Source organism: Carassius carassius, chromosome 10, assembly GCF_963082965.1.
Source record: "Carassius carassius chromosome 10, fCarCar2.1, whole genome shotgun sequence".
NCBI lineage: Eukaryota > Metazoa > Chordata > Actinopteri > Cypriniformes > Cyprinidae > Carassius > Carassius carassius.
This window is the reverse complement of record NC_081764.1, coordinates 20,957,324-20,980,377: the sequence shown is the minus strand read 5'-3', so window position 1 is coordinate 20,980,377 and position 23,054 is coordinate 20,957,324. Positions and strand designations below refer to the sequence as shown.

Here is a 23,054-nt window from a genome sequence, read left to right as displayed (position 1 = left end):
AATAATAATGTAAAAACCTACATTTCAGATCAACATTTAAAACAACAAAAAATACAAACCTTGACAAAAAGTAGCCTTTGAGAATTCCCTAATATACATTTAAATCCAAAACCTAATAAAAGTAAACAATTATATATAAAAACAACTAGGGAATTCACAAGCCTCTCTATAGAGTCCTATACAGGAATCTAGTGGTTACGCCATGAAATTACAAGTTCCCTATCAAAAGCTACTCTCGATGCTGTGCTCAATAGCGCTAATGAAAACATTCTTTGTTCGACCAGTTGTGAAGCATGTGTGTCAAACACGCCAAGAATTGGCTTAAATAACCTCGGCAGGTGACGTCACTGATAACGTGCACCTGCAGGTTATTAAGTCAAGTCAAGTCACCTTTATTTATATAGCACTTTAAACAAAATACATTGCGTCAAAGCAACTGAACAACATTCAATAGGAAAACAGTGTGTCAATAATGCAAAAATGATAGTTAAAGGCAGTTCATCATTGAATTCAGTGATGTCATCTCTGTTCAGTTAAATAGTGTCTGTGCATTTATTTTCAATCAAGTCAACGTTATCGCTGTAGATGAAGTGACCCCAACTAAGCAAGCCAGAGGCGACAGCGGCAAGGAACCGAAACTCCATTGGTGACAGAATGGAGAAAAAAACCTTGGGAGAAACCAGGCTCAGTTGGGGGGCCAGTTCTCCTCTGACCAGACGAAACCAGTAGTTCAATTCCAGGCTGCAGCAAAGTCAGATTGTGCAGAAGAATCATCTGTTTCCAGTGGTCTTGTCCTGGTGGTCCTCTGAGACAAGGTCTTTACAGGGGATCTGTATCTGGGGCTCTAGTTGTCCTGGTCTCCGCTGTCTTTCAGGGCAGTAGAGGTCCTTTCTAGTTGCTGATCCACCATCTGGTCTGGATACGTACTGGATCCGGGTGACTGCAGTGACCCTCTGATCTGGATACAGACTGGATCTGGTGGCTACGGTGACCTCGGAATAAGAGAGAAACAGACAAATATTAGCGTAGATGCCATTCTTCTAATGATGTAGCAAGTACATCGGGTGTTATGGGAAGTGTTCCCGGTTCCGGTTTACCTAATTAATGCAGCCTTAAAATCCTTTAACGGATTTGGATATTAATAGCATATTAGTATGTTATGTGTAAACCAGGTTAAAGAGATGGGTCTTTAATCTAGATTTAAACTGCAAGAGTGTGTCTGCCTCCCAAACAATGTTAGGTAGGTTATTCCAGCGTTTAGGCGCCAAATAGGAAAAGGATCTGCCACCAGCAGTTGATTTTGATATTCTAGGTATTATCAAATTGCCTGAGTTGAATTTGAGTTTTGAGAACGTAGCGGACATAGAGGATTATAATGTAAAAGGAGGTCATTCAAATACTGAGGTGCTAAACCATTCAGGGCTTTATAAGTAATAAGCAATATTTTAAAATCTATACGATGTTTGATAGGGAGCCAGTGCAGTGTTGACAGAACCAGGCTAATATGGTCATACTTCCTGGTTCTAGTAAGAACTCTTGCTGCTGCATTTTGGACTAGCTGTAGTTTGTTTACTAAGCGTGCAGAACAACCACCCAATAAAACATTACAATAATCTAACCTTGAGGTCATAAATGCATGGATTAACATTTCTGCATTTGACATTGAGAGCATAGGCCGTAATTTAGATATATTTTTGAGATGGAAAAATGCAGTTTTACAAATGCTAGAAATGTGGCTTCTAAGGAAAGATTGCGATCAAATAGCACACCTAGGTTCCTAACTGATGACGAAGAATTGGTTATAAATAGAGGTGAAACGGAAACATCCTCAGGTTTCTTTGTCTTCAGAGACCGCATTGTGTGTTTGTGTGTCACGCTGATGAAAGTATTAGTTTAAAAGGAAGTATGTTGAGAGTAAAAAAAAAATAGGAAAAAGAAAGTTCTAACTATTCTTGCTGATTCTATAAGAGAGGCGTGCCTCGCTCTCCATGGCCGATCTCTGAAGAGAAATCGCATGTTTATTGTTTGAAAAAAAAGGCTGCTTTCGCGTTCTAGAGTGGCACTTGTAAGCACCGCGGTTCACTTCCTATCCGCGCCAGGCTCTTTGCTCTCACGAGGAATGAGCCGCTTCCCGCTCCTTAAGATCGCGCTCCGATCTGGAAGATCTGACAGTTCTCGCGCCCACCTACGAAGCGTGCCCAGGCACTTCTTCGGATTGGGCAGAGGCTGCTGTAGCTCTAGCTTCTGTTGAAATGGACATTGAGAGTGCTCTCTCCTAGCGCTCCTCTCGCGATTATAAGGACATGAAGAGTTACTAGGTGGTGACTCATGCAGTGACCAGATTAAAGGGGTGGTTCGGGATTTTTGACATCGGACCTCATTTTTAAGTCAGCCTGGTTGTTATTCATCAGTGGAGACATTTTTTTTTTTAAATTATCCAGTCTTTATATTTGGATAGATAGCCGATGCTAGGCTAGCGCGAGTCAATGGGTATATGTTAGCCAGCCATTAAAAACCGTTTTACCCGCTCCACAGTGCACCAAACGCAAATCAATTATAACACTAGACTATCGATGCAAATATCTGTTGATAGAATAATGTTAGAAATCAAACTTACCTTTCATCACATTGCATTAGTTATAATTTGTTCCCTGTAATCATAAGCCTTGTCGACAGCAGCAGCGGAGTGATATTGATTACCTAGGCAACCAAGTGAGCCGGTCCACACATGACGCAAGTGTATTTACCTGCCGCTGGCACACTAATCATTACTAACCGGAGCAAAGTAAAATTCCGCAGCGGCTGAGAAACTAGTTCCTTTAGGATCATTGAGATGAAAGGTAAGTTTGATTTCTAACATTATTCTCTCAACGGACATTTGCATCGATAGTCTAGTGTTATAATTGATTTGCCTTTGGTGCACTGTGGAGTGGGTTAAACGGTTTTTAATGGCTGGCTAACATATACCCATTGACTCGCGCTAGCCTAGCATCGGCCAACTATCCAAATATAAGGACTGGATAATTAAAAAAAAAAAATGTCTCCACTGATGAATAACAACCAGGCTGACCTAAAAATGAGGTCCGATGTCAAAAATCCCGAACCACCCCTTTAAAACCTTAAAATTAGATTTTGTACATTATGATTTCATAGGTGAGAGAGACGCTAGCTGCTATCTCTCCCCTATTGGAGCAACATCATTTAAATAAAAATATAAATTAAAAATGATGATGAGATAATGATGATGAATAACAAATATATATATATATATAAAATATATATACGAAAAGACAGCAATTGTTCCCTGCCAGACGTACTGTAGCAATATCTACACTTGGATGGAACGCATTTCATGCTGTGGGTCAGACTAGTGCTGCCCTGCACACCATGGGTTCTGCAGGTGTATCAGGCTGATCTAAAAAATCTGAGTGCCAGGAGGAGACTTTTAATATGTTTCTCACTCACTGTGCTCAAGTGTCGGGGCTGTCAAAAAATAAATAAATAAACAGTCCCGACCCGATCCAGCTCCTCTGGGGTAGGAGGTTCAAAGAGAGAGTGTGGCAAGCTGTGTGCCCCCTAATAAGACTGGGGAGCAGCTTGTAACACTTGGCAGCCACAGATGAAGCTGGACTAAAGTACGGTCATCACGACCAAATCAAGGGCCTTAAGCTGTGCCCAGGACAAAGGGTGTGTCCCCTCAGGGAGGGCCCTGGAAAATTCCATCAGAAGTGTAAGGCTCCTTCCTGGCACCCTTAGGGGATCACTGAACAACCTCCGCCACCACCGGTGTTTCGAGGGGCAGTGGTCTCCAGTGAAATGATACATGCTCTGTTTGCTTCCTGCCACGTTTCAGGACACCAGACATCTAACCCCAACAAACAAAGTGTCACAATAAGTGCCCCTTTTGGAGAAGCTGGCAGCATGGAAGCTACTGCCAAATATCTCCCCATGAGTCGAAAGAATTGTAGTGAAGGGCTACAGGATTCAGTTTGCACATCGTCTTCTGCGTTTCAACAGCGTGGTCTCCACCTCTGTGAAACTGGCACGTGCATATCTGTTGACACAGGAATCACAGACTCTGCTGGTCAAAGGGGCCATAGAATGTGTTCCCTTGCCAGACAGAGAGTCAGGCTATTACAGTCTGTATTTCTTGATTCCCAAGAAAGAGCGGGGCTGCGTCCAATCATAGATCTAATGGATGTGTATTTTCATTTTGAAATATTGCCACAACTCAGGAGGTTCATGAGGTTTGCTTTCGGGGGCGAAGCTTACCAGTATCAGGTTCTTCCATTCGGCCTAGCTTTGTTATCCCGCACTTACACGAAATTCATGGATGCAGCTCTGGCTCCTCTATGACTCCAGGGCATCCACATTTAAAATGTATATAAATGACTGGCTGAATCTGACCCAGTCTCAAGAGCTTGCGCTTCGACATCAGCATGTCGTCCTAGCTCATCTCGAATCTCTGGGGTTGAGATTCAACGCCAAGGAAAGCGTTCTTTCTCCGGCTCAGAGGACAACGTATTTGGGTGTGGTATGGGATTCGATCATGATGCTAATGACAGACGCTTCTCAAATGGGCTGGGGAGCGGCCTTAGTTGGCCGTCCAGCCCAAGGGATCTGGAGAGGTCATCTTCTTGAATTGGCACATCAATTGCCTCGAAATGAAGACTGTATTTCTGGCCCTGAAATACTTCCTCCAGCAGTTGAGAGGCTACAATGTCCTAGTGCGGGTGGACAACACATCTGTAGTCTCTTAAATAAATCTCCAGGGCGGACTGCAGTCGCGCCGCTCGAACGAGTTAGCGCACCAGGTTCTTTGGGCACAGGACAAGTTCCTGTCCCTCAGGGCGATTTGCATTCCTGGGCATATGAATGTGGGAGCAGACTTGCTGTCCAGACAAGCTGTGAAACACAGGAAATGGAAACTCCACCCCTAAGTAGTCAGTCAAATCTGGGAAAGATTTTAAGTAGCAGAAGTGGACCTCTGTGCGTCACAGGAGATGGCACAATGTCCCCTCTACATCCCTCTGACTCATCCAGCTCCCCTGGGTCTGGATGCTATGGCCCATGCGTGGCCCAGACTGCGTCTTTACGCCTTTTCCTCCGATTGCTTTGCTCCCGGGAGTCCTGGCCAAGGTCCATCGACAGGGGTCTCGCCTCTTACTGATAGTGCCCCGTTGGCCGACCGGAGTTTGGTTCTCAGATCTAATATCCCTCCTCGATGGCTCGCCATGGGCGAGTCCAGTCAGGAGAGATCTTCTCTTTCAGGCACAGAGGACAATATTTCATCCCTGGCATTAGCTCTGGAACCTTCACGTCTGGCCCCTGAGGGGGACCAACTAAGAGATGCTGGCCTTCCAGCCAAAGTAAAAGAGACTATTCTAAGTGCTAGGACTCCCTTCACTAGAAGAACTTATGCCCTCATATGGAGTGTTTTTGAGGGCTGGTGCATGACACACCATGTAGACCCGGCTCACTGCCAAATTGTTTCAGTACTGGAGTTCCTGCAAGAGAAATTGTCCTCAGGCACATGCCCTAGTACTCTCAGAACTTACCTGGCCGCTAGTTTGGCTTTCCATGTTTTGATTGACTGGGTTTCTGTGGGAAGGCACCCTCTAGTCGCCAGCTTCATTTATGGGGCTCAGAGGTTGAGGCACCCACTAGAGCTATGGCCCCTTCAGGGGATTTAGCCGTAGTGCTCAAAGGGCTGGCTGGCACCCCTTTTCGGCTGCCTCTAGGCAAACAGTTTCACATTGGGTGAGGGATGCTCCTGCTCAAGTGTGTGATGTGGCAGGTTGGTCCTCTCCGCACACATTTGTCAGGTTCTATAGTTTGGATGTCCATCCTACTCATTTTCAAAGACTTCTGTTCTCCGCCATTTACAACATTGGAGCAGGAAAGACTTCACTTACTGTGTCCAGTATGTGCTCTTCAGATTTACTTCCACCACACTAGCCAGTGGCGTAAGTCAGAGCAGCTTTTCATATGCCATGGGGGCCGCAGTCAGGGGTGTGGCTGCCACCAGGCAAACAGTTTCACATTGGGTGAGGGTTGCTATTGCCCTAGCCTACGAGGCGCGTGGTTAAACTTTGCCTCTAGGAGTTAGTGCCCATTCAACCAGTGGGGTTGCATCTTCAATGGCTTGAGCAAGAGGTGCGCTCTTGCAGCAAGTGTGTGATGCGGCAGGTAGGTCCTTTCCGCACACATTTGTCAGATTCTATAGTTTGGATGTCGATGCTACTCCGGGCTCGCATGCCCTTGAGTCCACATTCCAGAGTCATGTCTGAGACCTCTTTGATGTTTGTGCGCACACACTACACAACCTTGGGGGTCCAGACACTTACAGTGCGGCGGCGTTGGTATTCTCGTTCCCATTAGCGCTATTGAGCGCAGCATCGAGAGTAGCTTTTGATAGGGAACGTCTCGGGTTACTTGACTGTAACCCTGTTCCCTGAAAAAGCGGGAACAAGATGCTGCGCCTCAATGCCGCACTGTCGACGTGTCCGGAAGTCTCTTCAGACAAAGGGGTAACCTAAGGATGTTTCCATTTCACATCTATTTATAACCTGCAGGTGCACGTTATCAGTGACGTCACCTGCCGAGGTTATTTAAGCCAATTCTTGGCATGTTTGACACACATGCTTCACAACCGGTCGAACAAAGAATGTTCTCATTAGCGCTATTGAGCGCAGCATCTCGCTCCCGCTTTTTCAGGGAACAGGGTTACAGTCAAGTAACCCGAGACGTTTTCCTTTTTGCTCTCACCTGGAGGTGCTATTCTGTCGAAATAGGATTTTTAAAAGCCTTTATTTTAATCTGAAATACTGCATTAATTGAAAAAAAAAAAAAATTAAATAAAAATAAAAGTACTATTTTTTCATGGGAAAAATGTATCATAATTATTGCATAAATATAAGAACCATGAAATTCTCTCAAAATGCAAAAGAAAAAAAAATTGAGCAAAGATATATTAGATTGATTTTACTGAAGTCCGGTCACTTTTGACCACAAAGACCATGAGTGTGACTCCCAAATGAGAAGCGCACAGGCTGGCACTCTCCCAAGTATCTAAAGCACGAAACATGTTTTACATTTTTTTTTTTCATTATTTATTTTATTTTATATTTATATATAAATAATTTTATTTATTTATTTTTTCCCAATTTTTGAAAATGCTTAATCCATTCAAACATGTGGTTTCTACCTAATATTTGATGGCCTCTAGGAATAAACTTATTGGTTGATCTTTGTTGCTGAATCAAGATCATAGTCATTGTAATACCTAATAGATAAAATAAATACATACATACAAAAATGGAACCATTAACAATGGTAAGTGGTATGACTTCACTGAATGAAGCATATGGATGTTTTGCCCCTGTTTTCTCTTTTGCTTCTAATTTTCCAGGACTACCTGGAAACCTCCTACCATTCAAGACATTAAAACTGAGCTAGGCAGCAGAGGAGTTTCGGAATGAACAGACTTAACCTTGTAAAACAAGGATAGCCTTGTGGTCAACATAATTGCTGGGGAAATATGAAAATGTAACACTGACAAATAAGTATGAAAATTTCCTTTTGAAACTGTAAGCTGACCTGTAATTCACTGTGTGTTTTCTGTTTATTGGAAGTGATTATATAAAAAAAACAATACAGCTCACTAGGGAAAACCGGATGTTAATATGAAATAATTTTATTTTGAACATAACTTATGGAAACACTAATATATAATAGTTTTTTTTAATAATTTATAATAGGTTTATATATATATATATATGTGTTCGTTGTTCGTTGACGTCCTCAGACATAGCCTCGCCCCCAAATGCGCGGTGCATTCTGGGTACACCTCAAGATGGCGGCGCCCTTGCACAAATGTTGAGAAAACTGTCTCGGCTGGAAGTTCTGATTAAAATTAGCCAGAGGTCTACTGTGTTGATCCATCATTAAAAACAACAGAAAAAGCACGGAAAAAGACCGTCGGATTAAAGTATCCCTCGCCTGCCGTGGCTCACGCAGAGTGTGTGTTTGAGGATGATGACGGGCCGCTGCGCCTGACCCAGAACCAAAAGGAGAGCCATCTCAGATCACCCTGCAAACACATCTTGATCCAGCGCCTGCAGATCTTCTACAGGCTGTGGACGCTGCCATTTAAGCTGCTGACGGGAGTGATCTGTGTGATCGTCCGCCGACGCAGCGGATCTTTAGCTCGAGCTTTGCAGGACTCTGCCGATAAGAGGTGAGAGTACAATTCACACAACCGCCCAGTTTCTCTTCAACAATTCGCCATGGTGCCAAAGTACCATATTTACTTTAGTAAAACGGTTGTACTCTTGTATTAGCCGCCACTGTTATCAATAACGAGATAATGTTGGTCTTTCAATATAACAGTAACTGCAGTGATCATGGTATTTAGTCAGAAATTATAGTTACCATGGTATTTTCTATTGAATATGCATGACTATTGGGTGAAAGCAGCAGATTCTTGCACAGCAAGAAGCACTGCTCTTTTAATTCTGTTGTGATTGGTTTGAATGTAACGACTTTCAGTGTGGTAGATTGATAAGTTGGCAACTTTCAGTTCAATTTTTAAATTCTCCAGTTCTTAGTTTTTGTGGTTTTTAAAAATCTTCATTAAGGTTTTTGAATTCAGTGTTGTTTCTCTTGTCTCTAGTACATGCAGACTATCTCAACATAAGTGTCTGGAGTCTTGGTACAGAATTGTTTAAACTTTAGTGTCACTATGAGAGCTGCAGTTGAAGTCTGTGAGCCTATGCATTTACCAGGTACACTTTATTCAGCACCACAAGTGGCACCAAATGCTAGTTCGGAAATTATTTTCTTAAATTATTTTGATTAAATATTTGGTTATTTAAATTATTTTGATTTCTCTGAAAGGTCCCCCTTTATCCACTGAATGAGCTACAAACAGGTAGTTTTGTTCGAAATGTACATCATCGATTGTTTTTCTGTGTTGGACTGGTCATCAGTAAAATTATTTTAAATGATATAAGCTAACTTCCAGTCTAAATGTTATGAGTTGGATACGGTATTTAGGTCTTATCGAATGCTTGATCAATTTAATTTATTAAATTTGCTTTTGTAACCAATACCTCTCAAGCCAACACCTAGCATTAACTGTGTTCGACTTAAGTGGTGTTGCGTAGGTCGATCGGCGTATGACTTGAAGCTGTGAATTTTGAAGAAATTTTGCCTGACTTGAGACCATGGCAACAGCACGTCACTGTGACACCTGGCATCAAATTACTGCATGAGTGTCTCAAGAGCAACCAGCTGGCTTAGTCAGTGCAACTTCTAGACGGCTGCATAATATGGAGATAAATCAGTAGCTAAACTCGAGAGGTTGAAGATCTGAATGTGAGAACTTGTCATATTAATATTTGTATTTGTAAGTTAAAATTTAAACTCACAGCTCTGATGTGAAAAGCTGAATCTTTCAATTTGCACACACAGACAATGATCAAAACACCCGTGTTTTGAATTGGAAGTTGTAGATTAATAGTCACAAATGTGTAGAATGACATTCACACAAAGAAAATGACATACACACATGTTTACGACATATTTACTTTTGCACTTTACTTCAGTTTCGCTGCACAACGTCAAGTCAGCACTTACAACCTCTCAGATCTGGAAGTACAAGTTCAAATCCTAGCGCTCTGACTTTTGCTACTCTTTTTGCGGTATTCTGTTGCAAAACTCACTTGTGCACTTGTATATGCAGATGTGAGAGAGCAGAGCTGGGGACGGGGCTTTGGTGCGAATGAGAACATTTTATTGGTCGATGCCCGACCAATGAACAACACCAATTGTTTTCACTGAAAATCCTTAGCTTTGACAGGATTTTAAGACACTGCATTCATTTTGCCATTCAGGTATTATCTAGTAGACAAATGCAACATATTGCAACATAATGCAACATATTTTATATGTATATCCCACTGCATATTGCAGAGTAAACTCGCTGTACTTTGCTTTGCTTTGATCTCACCGGCACGCGGCCACGTGGTTCATGGAGCTATCAATAGTACTAAACTAAACGTTTTGTCAATATGCTTGAAATGTATTAATTGGGACAGACAGTAGTTTCATTATATTTGCAGCGATTTCTAGTAATTTGTAACACTTAAAGTGCATTGATTATGCATGGATAACTACGTTGACTAATGACTTGCGTTACAATAGCATTTTATACTGGAAAATGTAACAGCATTATGTTCTCATACTCCTCCTTAGCAGTTAAATGTGACTAAACAATTAAGTGTAACTTTTAACCAATAAAATAACTGTACTACATGTTAACTCAGTCCTGTTTAGTTAATTTGAAGAGATCATGGTACTAAATAATATGCGCAATAATTATGATCCATGAATGACCATTTGAAATATAACATTTTGTAATATGGTTATAATTTATACTACAATAACTGTAGTATTTAGGTTTAAATTCCAGTGCAAAGAGGCACGCTTTAAATTAGAGGCATTTGGTGGCCAGAAAGATAATATTCATATGCAATTCCATTGCTTAAACACTAGATGGCCTTGTTGATGTTTAATAAATACATGTATTTAGCTCTACTAGTTGCTCAAAACAGTATTTCTGGTCATAAGTGCTTATTTTTTAGGTTTTGCTGTTTAATGTACATTTAGACATTATTAAACACTCGATTTTTATTTAAAAAAATTTATAATAATAATGTTGCATTTAAAAAGATTCATTACTGACAAGAAAATTAGGGATTTAACCCAATGAAGATGTTAAATTATTTTTACAAAACACAAAAATAATAAAAACAGCATTATATTGCAACTCTGGTACAGTGATATGCAGTGGGATATACATATAAAATATGTTGCATTATTTGTCTACCAGATAATACCTGAATGGCAAAATGAATGCAGTGTCTTAAAATCCTGTCAAAGCTAAGAATATTCAGTGAAAACAATTGGCGTTGTTCATTGGTCGGGCATCGACCAATAAAATGTTCTCATTCGCACCAAAGCCCCGCCCCCAGCTCTGCTCTCTCACATCTGCATATACAAGTGCACAAGTGAGTTTTGCAACAGAATACCGCAAAAAGAGTAGCAAAAGTCAGAGCGCTAGGATTTGAACTTGTACTTCCAGATCTGAGAGGTTGTAAGTGCTGAATTGACGTTGTGCAGCGAAACTGAAGTAAAGTGCAAAAGTAAATATGTCGTAAACGTGTGTATGTCATTTTCTTTGTGTGAATGTCATTCTACACATTTGTAACTATTAATCTACAACTTCCAATTCAAAACACGGGTGTTTTGATCATTGTCTGTGTGTGCAAATTGAAAGATTCAACTCTTCACATCAGAGCCATGAGTGTAAATTTTAACTTACAAATACAAATATTAATATGACAAGTTCTCACATTCAGATCTTCAACCTCTCGAGTTTTGCTACTGACTTACCTTTATACATAAGCTCTGAAGACAACTCCGCTATTTGAAGACTGGCCAGACTCACAGATAACATCGTTCCATCAAAAATAGAAAGGCAAGATTCTTGTTGAATCTGAGTTGATGGACCGATGAGACAAAGATTAACCTAAGTGATTGGAAAGCAAAAGTCTGGAGTAAAAAGGGAACTGCAAATCATCCTAAACATACAGCCTCATCTGTAAAGCTTGGTGGAGGTGGTGTCATGGCATGGCCATGCATAGCTGTTTCTAGAACAGGACCTCTTCATTTTAATGATGACTTAATGTTTGATGGTAGTTGCAGAATGAATTTGGAAGGGTACAAAATCATCTTGGCTACCAATATTCAAGAAAATGCCACCAAACTCATTAGAAAGCACTTCATATTGGATCAGGACAATGACCCAAAACACACTGCCAGTTCAGTCAAGGACTGTATCAGGGCAAAGAAATGTAAAGCCTTAGATTGCCCAAATCAATATCCAGATTTAAATCCGACTCAACATTAATTTCACCAGCTTATTAGGAGACTAAAGACAGAAACTCCCCAAAACAAGCAACAGTTGGAATTGACTGCATTAAAGGCTTAGGAAAAACATTTCAAAGCATAAGACCAAGAGTCTAGTGATGTCTAGGCTATGGGTTGCAGACTCACTGCTCTGATTGCATGCAAGGGATCTGCAACTAAATATTAGCTTTTAATCTTTTACAACTGCCTTAAATTCAACTGTTCCAATACTGTTCCAATAATGCTCACATCAGATGGGATTGAGGTTGCTTAGACCCACGGACATGAAAACCAACCGCTGACTTGGCAACACTGGTTGCCATTTGCTACACAGAGCAGTAATTCACTGACAATCTACACAAAATCGATTTCAAAATCGCAGGCGATTCTTTGCCGATTTTGAAAGCGATTTTGTGTAGCTTGTCAGTGAGCTACGGCTCTGTGTAGTAAATGGTGCTCCACCTGAACCAGTGTTGCCAAGTCTAATTGTACTGCTGATGTCTTTCCTCCTTGGCATTGTGTTAACACACACAATGAAGACTCAGACCTGTAAACTGCCAGAACTTCTACTTTTATAGAGGTGCTCACATTTGCTGATGATCAGTTAATCAAAGGCATTTGATTAGCAGTGCCTGGCCGTTACTTTCCCCTTTTAAATCCTGTGTTAACAGTAAGGTTGTCCTAGCTTGGTCACACATGGCTTTTCAAGTTTGGCTATATTTTTATTAAATAAATAATGACATGGTGTGATATATTAGGGTTTCCACAGGGTCTTAAAAAGTCTTAATTATGATTTCAAGAGGTCTTAAATTTGGGGAAGGAAAGACCAGAATTGCGATATGGCTGTGAAGATTTAAACATCAAAGGCTAATAATATGATTTAACTGAATAAACATGAGTGCTGCACGTTCGAAGTCCAGTGCTGAGCTGCTTTGTGTTCTGCTGTTAACGGGCAAGTTATATTTCTACCAAATGCTGAGAATTTTCAATACAACTGTTTTGTTCAGAGTTCAGAACAATGTGAATAATCAAATGTTTTTACCCTGCAAACAATGTGAAAAATCAAATGTTTTTACCCTGCAAACATGCAGAGCTTTAAAGGGGACCTATTATGCACTTTTCACAAGATGTAAAATAAATCTCTGATGTCCCCAGAGTGTTTATGTGTTGTTTTAACTCTTTACAGTACTTTACTTAAGGGGAGACACTTTCTTGTCTCCCCTTTAAATGCAAATGAGCTGGTGATCCGGGGAAGAGGGCGGAGCTTCAAATAAACACTCCACTATTATTACAAGCCTGTTGTCTTTACAGAAAATGCACTCGTTTAAAAGTCTGTCATCTGATTGTACTGGGCATAAAAAATGCACTTTATGAATTACAAAGATATGCCATCACATATCTATTATAGGGGCAGCTGTGGCCTAATGGTTAGAGAGACGGACTAGTTACCAGAAGGTCGCCGGTTCGAGTCTCTGTGCTGTGCTCTCTTCCACCTTCAATACCCATGGCTGAAGTGCCCTTGAGCAAGGCACTGAACCCCCAGTTGCTCCCAGGGCACTGGCTCTATAGCTGCCCACTGCTACGGGTGTGTGTTCACTGTGTGTTCACTTCTCACTGCTGTGTGTGTGCACTTGGATGGGTTAAATGCAGAGCACCAATTCCAATTGCAGAGCTCGACTAATTACAGCGGTCGACTTCACATTGCTTTCCTATGCAATTTCAACTCCCACTTTCCTATTCATGATCATTCTGGTAGCACGTGAAGGCAGCATCAGTTAAAACAGACCAACAGTGGTAGCTTTTGCAACATTAGCCTTACAGAGTGCCAAGAAGGTCTTTCAGAAAGGATTTTCCAATTTGGGAAACTAACATGTGATACTTCTGGAGGTGTAGCTGGATCACGAACAGTTGGCACTGCTCCATCTTCTAGGAGCAACTTTTGTGCAAAAACTGCTTTATACTGATCCTCATTCACAAAGCAGTCTAGTGTAAATGATTCGCACAGACATAAACAAATTTTGTTAGAGTTGAGGGAGCATCTTCAAAGACCAAATTAATCCACCTCATCTTCAGCGGCTCAGATTTCAGGAGTAAATGGAGAGAGCTACGTGGATTCATACATCCAGCTAGAACCTAAAGCAATAGGTACGCCCAATAACAAAGATAACACGTCAGTAGCGTAAATGCAGCATTGTGAATGCAATCACAACAGACCTGGAAGAGAAGACAATGCTGAATAATTGTCAAATTTTTCTCTTTTTTTGCCATGCATTGTTCATCGATACTAAATCGATACCATAGGTGACCAATAACCAGCCTCAAAAGTTAAATGAATTGAAACAATTTTATAAAAATCACAAAAAAACCTACCAGGGAACGTACAGTAGGTTAAATTTTGAAAAGATACTATTAAAATAGTTTAATATCTTCATATCTTGTCAGTCTTTAATCTTTATCACATGGTGCAAAAAAACAAAAACGTATCAATGTAACAAACCAAAAAAAAAAAGTGTTCATATCGTCACATCTTTTTTTTTTTTGACAGCTCCTTTGACAGCTGCAGATTTTTGGACAGGAAAACGAATGCTTACTGTTTGGTTTATGTTTGGGTTCAAATTAGTTTAATGCTTTCCATAAAGTAATGTTAACATGCTAAACTAGTATTAGTATATTTAAATAATAATTACTGATTCATCTAGATTAATAAATGTTATAATATTGTCAGGTCAGGTTACCTAATGAATGTTTGCAAATGTAGCTTAATTGTAAAGTGTTATTCTAACATTAATATTAGTGTAATGGCTTTACACCATGCAGATGGATGTAGATGCATAACAAATGTCCTTCTTTATTACTTGAGCTCCATTAAACATGATCTCAAACTTCTTGTGGCCTCTTCTTGTTCACATGCACACACAGAGCCCTACCTAATGGACCGCATACAACTAGAATCCTCCTTGCGAGCTTCTCTGCCTTGCACTCAGAAACTGTGCTTCCCAAATACCAACACACACTTGTTGCTCAGGTGCTCTAATTAAACATAACCACAGCACCACCCAGTGGACAAAACCTTTATCATCCCCAAAATGGCTCCTACAATTAGTGATATTCATATTACTACTATTAATCTCTCTCTCTCTCTCTCTCTCTCTCTCTCTCTCTCTCTCTCTCTCTCTCTCTCTTTCTCTCTCTTGGCTGATTCCTCTAGAGGTTGCCAAATAGGCAGTAATATGCCATTTATTTTAATATCACTAATAGTAAAATTTATATTACTAATCACTTTATTCATTCAAATTCAATTAACCTGTTAACTGTCACCCCGTCCCGTATACGGGACGCCAACGTTGACTATACTATATTACAATCAAATCTAATCTAATCCTGACAAACTATATATCGTTGGAAAGGTTCAAGACTCCCAAATATATATTTTTCCAATATTATTTGTTAAAAATTATGTAGGAAAAGTAATAGATTAATTTATGACAAGAGTGCACCCTCAGAAATCTACATTACAAAATGAGTTTTGACCTTTGTTTAAAAAAAAGACTTTCTCGTTGCCTTTTTCTCTATCATGTTTTAGAAATCATCAGAAGTTATATATCACTTGAAAACATAAAATCTCAAAATTCATCCTTTAAAACCCATTTTAAAATCAGACATTGCATTACCATGTAAATGGCACATCAAAATCATGTTACAAAATGTTTTCAGTCATGAATTATAAAAATTTAGGTTTGTATCATGCACATTCAAGTCTATCTTCAAAAACACGAGTGACAGTTAAGGGGTTAATATATTAATGTTTGAAAGTGCAAAAATCATGAGACCTAAACTTCATTCATTGTTCTAGCATGTCATGCAAGCACATTTGAGCTTTCGTGTTTACTTTATCTTATAAGTAGGCTATGTGCGCTGATCAGTGTTGTGAATAAAATTTTTAATTAAATCAGTTGAATGATGGACTCATCTGTCGATCTCTGAACTCACTGAATAAGTCAGGATGAGCTAGAGCAGTGGTTCCCAACCTTTTTTTTTTTTTGTATTTTTATATTTATTTATTATATTTATTTATTTATTTTTTTTTGAACACAAAACAATCCAATCTTGATTAAAACAGTTGACAGTAACAGGACTGACTCAATATAAAACTTAATAATGACTGTCATAGATAAAACAGTATGACATAAAAAAAAAAAACTAACAAATTACCTTCCCACCCCTCCCCCAAAATAAAATAAAAAAAATACACAAATAAAAATCTAATTAAATATATACATATTTAGGGGTTAGACACATGAGATATCCTAGACTTTACCTACACACTTAAGGAGACAAAGAATGTTTGACGTTATATTTATCTCTTTATACCATTTACTCAATCAATGCAAGAAAAGAACCCCATATTTTCATATACATATCAAGGCGTCCAGAGACTCTAAGTATCACACGTTCATAGCTAGCAATATTGCACATGAGTTCCAGCCATTCATCAAACAAAGAGGGCGTAACAGATTTCCAATGTCTCAGAATGATTCTACATCCGGACACAATAGCTAGACGACACCATTACTTTTGTTGCCAGGAGAGGCCCGTATCTTCTGGGAAAATACCCAAAATACAGAAACCAGGATTTTTGTGTTATGTAAGGCTGAAGATGTTATTAATGAGATGTACAATCTTTTCCCATAGTTCTTTAACCTTGTCACATTCATACAACATATGAACCTTAGTACCTGTATCGGAATTACATCGCCAGCACAGATCATCATTTCTTAGTTTAAGTCTAGCCATCGTGGTTGGAGTCCAGTAACACCTGTTAAATTTTTATAGCTTATCAGTTCAGACTGAATTTCACGGACACAAGTTTGCCATTTAGATACAACCTGCTTCCACCTTTCATTCTTAATTGTTTCCCCCAGATCTCTTTCCCATGCAATTTTAAGTCCACTTAAATTAGGTGCATTAGCATCTCTAATTAAGGCATAGAAAGCTGAACAACCTCCTTTTTTATGACTAATTGTAACAAAGGCACGTTGTAATGTATATCTGTTGGTGGGCAGGGGCGTTTCTAATAATCACAAGGAGACAATGTCTTATTTGCAGGTATTTCCAAAAGTCAGTGTTAGACAGGTTATACTTTTGTTTCAAATGATTAAATGATACCACATGTTCTCCTTCATAAAGATTGTCCAAGAACCAAATCCCTTTATCGACCCACTTTGTCCAGTAGAAAGGCTTCTTATCTATTTGTAATTTAGTATTATACCAGATCGAGGCTTTAGATGTTAGCCATGGTGTTTAATGTTTTGGTGATACAATTTCCAGCTTTCTCTAACAAACCTCAGAACAGGATTCTGGTCAGGTATTGGTCGGGCAAGTTGTGTCAAGAATGCCTCTGTTGGAAAAGCGGCCAACATTTCCTTTTCAATATGTACCCACGTAGGGGCCACATTAGGCGGCATATTAATTTTAGTCCACTGCGAAAGTGAAAACGACCAATGATACCAATCAACTCTGGGCAGAGAGAGCCCACCCGAGCTTTTAGCAGAATATAATTTGGTACGATTAAAAAGGGGTTTCTTCCCTTACCAAATAAAGGATTCAACATTTTTATTGTATTCCTTCAGAAGTATAGTGGCAATGCAAGGGGGAGCATATATGATAAGTAGGTAAGTTTGCTCCAATTCTGTAATAAATTTTGGATCTCTTGAATAACTGGTTGAAAGTTAACTTGCATAATTTTATCTAATCCAGGTATAAGTTTGATTCCCAGATAAACTAACCCAGATGAGACCCACTTAAATGGCCATTGTACATCTAACATTATTATGGTTTTTAGACAGGTATTATTTCTGATTTACTCCAATTAATTTTATAATCTGATAACTGGGAAAAGTTATCAATTAAAGAGCACATTGTGGGTACTGTTATTTGTGGGTTACTAGAGATAAGTAAAATATCATCAGCATACAGAAGTATTTTATGCTCCTGCTGACCAGCCACAATGCCCTTAATATTTGGGTTACTGCGTATAGCTATAGCCAAAGGCTCTAATACCAACGCAAATATGAGGGGTGAAAGGGGCCACCCCTGTTTTGTGCCCCTATGTAACTTGAATCGTGATGATGTTATGATAATATTGCGGTTCTTTCCCTTTCTTGTGAATAAGAGTGATTATACTGGTTCTCATACTCTCTGGAAGTTTACTAGTTATCAAAGCATTCTGAAAGACTAAGAGTAATTTAGGTGCTAAAAATTCTGATTTTATTTTTTATAAAAGTCAGAAGGGAAGCCATCTTCCCCTGGGGAACGACCCGATTAGAGATCACGTATGTCGTTCTTAATTCCTTCCAATGTGATATCCCTTTCAAGAGTGTCCCTATCAAATGTAGATAGATAAGGAATCTGTAGGGAAGAGAAGAATCGGTCCTATTTTCCAGTGGGTACTTCCCCTTGTGATGTATATAGCTCTTGATAAAAATTTGTAAAAACCTCATTAATTTCCTTTCCATCTGTAATCAGCTTATCTTTATCGTCAAAAATAGAAGGAATAAAGTTCTGTATACTAAGCTGCTTGACTCTGTGGCAAATATTTTCCTGCTTTCTCTCCTTTTTCATAATAATTTTGTTTTGTACAAAAAAGGGCAAATTCAGCTTTTTTTTTTTGTATAATATCATTTAGCTCCAAATTCAGACTGTTCAATTTATTATAAGTTAAAGGATCCGGATGACTATAATGTAGTTTTTTCAGAGACCTAATTGTTTCTTCCAATTTAATTAGTTATTCACTTTCCAAACGCTTACGTAGCGAACAGTGCTGAATAAGCCTGCCCCTCAAGAAAGCCTTAAAGGCATCCCATGTTATACCAGGGTCAAAACTGAGCCCTCATTATATAACCAATATTCATCCATTGCTGTTCGTATGAAGGAACATGAGGTCTCATTTTGCAATAATGAATTGTTAAAGCGCCACCTTTTGTTTCCCCTATTGTTCGCGGCCAAAATGTCTACTGCAGCGTGATCTGAGAGAACAATATTCCCGATTGAAGCAGACTGAACCTGACTTACCAGTTGTTTTGAAATTAGAATATAGTCATTCCTTGAGTATGACTGATGAGGATGGGAGAAGAATGTGAAATCTTTCTCTAGGGGATGCAGTGTACACCATATATCTATCAAGCCACATTCAACCATCATAGTGTCTATTGATGAGTGCAATATTGGAGTGGCCTGTTTGTTACTAGACTTATCAAGGTCTATATTTCTTAACTATAACTTGATTAAAATCACCACCTAGTATTATGTTATAATTGCCAATATTTCTAATAATATTGCAGATTTCATTTAAGAAATCTGGAGACAATACATTAGGGGTGTAGATATTCATTATAGTATATTTCTGTCCTTCTAGGCTAGAGTCTAAGGCTATCCATCTGCCGTCTTGGTCATTATGTGTTTAATGGACTTTAAAGTCTAGGCCTTTCTTGATCAAAATAGCAACACCTCTACACCTCGTATTAAATGTGCTTGAGTACCTGACCAATCCAACCCTGTTTAAATTTCTCAGATTCCTCAGCACTGAGGTGGGTTTCTTGCAGCATAGCTATATCAGATTTGTTTTGTTTGAGATATGTGAGAATTTTTTTTACGTTTAATTACGTGGTTACAGCCCGATATATTACATGAAATTATTTTTAAGAATACTCTTAGTTAGAAATTACATAGAGATTAAACTGTCTCAATATGTACCAATTGTGTAAAATCTCACAACAAAAATGTCAAACCAACAATTAATTAAAGAAAAACTACAAAACCTAATGCGGCCCATTCAAATCCTTCCCAACATAAGAAGCCTGCATCCCTTTAACACAATCCTTCCAGTGTATTGACTTACTCCTCGAGTTAAATCTGTTAACACTTTATTCTCCTGTGGATGTCTCCCGATTCTGATACTTCACTTTTTTTTATCCATAAACTTAGAAAGCATAACTAAATAATACAATTTTGCAGTTCATCTTGCTTCTCCATTATCACTTTTTGCCGGTTTCAAATGACCCACGTCTGTTTGGGTAGCGCACTGCCTTCTAGCGGTGAACTTCGAAACTGCAGCGCATCAAATACCGAATTGAGCAAAATTATGATATTGTACCATTTGAAATATAATATATACTGGTATTTTTGCAGTAACGGTATACCGCGCATCCCTAGTCTTGCCCATGGTGGTGGGAGAGGTTGGAAAGGAAGATACAGATTGCACTATGAGCTGACATTTGGAGTAACTTCTTGAAGTGACAGGACTAATCTGTGTTCCACATGGGCACATAACCAATCTGTGGGAGCCAGGATTCTTGCTGGTTGATAGGGGATCAAATAATTAGTTAACTCACTGAAATGCAAATCAATTTCTAACCTTTATGAAATGTGTTTTTTCCTGGAATTTTTCGGTTTGATGTTCTGTCTCTATCCATAAAAATAAAACTACCATAAAAATTACAGACCCTTAATTTCTTCAACTGAGCAAACTTACAAAACTGTAACTAGTATGGGGGTTGCAGATGGAACAGTGTCAACTAGGGCTGTCACTTTTGTGAAAAATCAAATTCGAACTGATATCGAATATCATGCAATATATTCTAATATCTACGTGCCCCCCCCTCGCGCATAAAAAAAAGGAGATTCAATCACAGATGTATTAACAGTGAGTCATAAACAGGACTATCTGGATTATTATTTTTTTTACTTAATGTTTGAAACAGCAGGTTATCAACTTAGAATATCAACTTGTATGAAGTGCCACTATGCATATCCCACAACATTAGGCAAAAAAAAAAAAAAAAAAAGGATTCAGAACAGGCACAAACAATAACGTGACAACTTAAACAGCAGCAGGAGTAAGGCATATAGCCTAGCCTAATTCATTTCTTAAATATTGTTTGCAAGAAACACCAGTCTATCAACTTGATCTGGATTAAGAACACACGTTCGGAGCGCACAGACATGCCTGGCTACTAGCTAGTACAGTGTACATTTTAGGACATCTTTAGACCTCAGTCATTAAATGAAAAGGCGTCATGCCTCAGACTAAAAGGCTTCAGTCATCGGACAAAACGGCATCGTCAGGTCTCATACAATTAGGCATCAGATGAAACGGACTCAGAAAAAAAGGCAACAGACGAAACGGACTCAAGTGGAGTATCGCGTTCTGGTGTTGCAAAGCGATACTTCACCTGAGTCCATTTCATCTGATGCCTAATTCTATGAGACCTGACACCTGACGTCGTTTTTCCTTGGACCTGAAGCTTTTCAGTTCCGAGGCACGATGTCGTTTTGTCCGATGACTGAAGCCTTTTAGTCTGAGGCATGACGCCTTTTCATTTAATGACTGAGGTCTGAGGATGTCCTAAAATGTACACCGTAAGCTAGCTACAATACGTCTACTGGATAAGATGGCAAAGAATAAAATAAAAAAACAAACGGTCAAATCATAGACTGTAAAAAATGCGCTACACATGGCATTTTAAAAACCAGATATTTTATTTATAGTTCGATTACGGATATTTCACGTCATGTTCGAATGCATATTCGAATATTGAATAAAAAGTGACAGCCCTAGTGTCAACCCCTTCTGCCCTATTCTGAGACTTTTGTGTTGCTCTACAAACTTTCTCTGCATTTACATTCTTATCCACCAATCCAATCTTGCTATTGTCCTCTAGTCTACAAAAAGACTGTAAATCAGGATAGCTTTCATCTGACTGTTGGTCTTTTGAGTCACGTTTGGTTGAGGCCTTGTTATGGTCCACCTTTTTTGAGATACAGGCCACTCTAGTTTGTAGTTGTTTGTTGTGTCCTTTTAATTTAGTAATTTAGTAACTGAGCTTGTTTTTGTGCTAAGGATAAAGTAAATTCTGGCAGCAGATAATGCCTTTAATGTTTATTTTTTTTACACATGCCCCAACTACCTTTTTGTGTTTTTCAATTGACTATACCTTTTCTGGATCAATATCAAATTTGAAACTATTATTTTTTTTGTCAAATCCAATCTGACTGACTGAGTCCATGTGCTTTCCTAACAGTGATTTGAACTCAATTTCTGTCCATAAAGGAGTGGCTAGTCCACCTTCTCATTTGTTGGAATCGGCCTAGCATTCCTTCTCAAAATGTTGTAATGTCTTTTAGGGCTGTGCAATTAATCGCATTCAATTATCATGCAGATCTCATCAGTAAAGCCGGTTCCATGATTAGTAGTAAATCACCATCACCTGTTTTCAGATTGAGCGGCTTTCATTACACATAGCCATAGTTTACTGACAATTTGGCAAATCGCCCTCATAATCGCAGATAAATCGCATTCGATTTCGAATATATCAAGAATGTCTCTGACAGAGCAGAGGATAACTTAGTTAATACACATTATAATGTATTCAACCTTCCCTGGCAACGCAGAGGATAACCAACTTGGTAACACACTATAATAGTTGTTAATCTTCTCTGACTAAAAAGAGGATAAACCTTCTTCTGTGGCAAAACAGAGGATAACTAGTCTGTTAACCAAACCCTGCAGCTGTTGGTTAACACTTCTCTGAAGGTCGCAAAGGATAACTCAGTAGTGATACTTTGGATAGAGTAACACTCATCAAATCGTTGTTGAGCTGAAAAAAAGTTCTGGAATTCAGTCTGGAATGTCAGTGTTAGGTGAGAAGCTCTATCCGGGTCCACGGCACCAAATCTGTTTGGAAACTCAGAAGCGAAGATCAGGAGACTCTTGGGTATCTTCAATAGGACTCTATTGAGAACACACTGTGTGGCATTGCAGTTATCAAAAGTCTGACTAAGGTAGGCATACATAGTATTTTATAGGCATTTAATGGGCAGTCCTTAAAGGTGTTGACCTAACACACAGCCTCAGATGTGACAACTTAAAGAAAACATCTAATCAACCCCCGACTCTTGAGCTTCAACAAACCTACTACCCAAAGATATCAGTATTCAGGACCATCCTTAGGGAGGTTTAACTGAGGGGCATGCTTATTGTCAAATGACACAGTAACTTTCTACTATGAGACACTGTGTTGAGG

At 39.2% G+C, this 23,054-nt stretch overlaps 1 protein-coding gene across 4 annotated transcripts in view; it reads left to right on the top strand.

The window, feature by feature from the left end:
• The first annotated feature begins 7,920 nt into the window (after positions 1-7,920).
• Positions 7,921-23,054, top strand: part of rptor (regulatory associated protein of MTOR, complex 1) — a 260,643-nt gene continuing 245,509 nt past the window's right edge. For 2 of the 4 annotated variants that reach the window (XM_059560532.1, XM_059560531.1), the window contains exon 1: positions 7,921-8,239. The gene's annotated coding sequence lies outside the window, so the exon portion shown is untranslated. The remainder of the gene's footprint in view (positions 8,240-23,054) is intronic. The other 2 variants (XM_059560530.1, XM_059560529.1) reach the window with 1 other exon arrangement.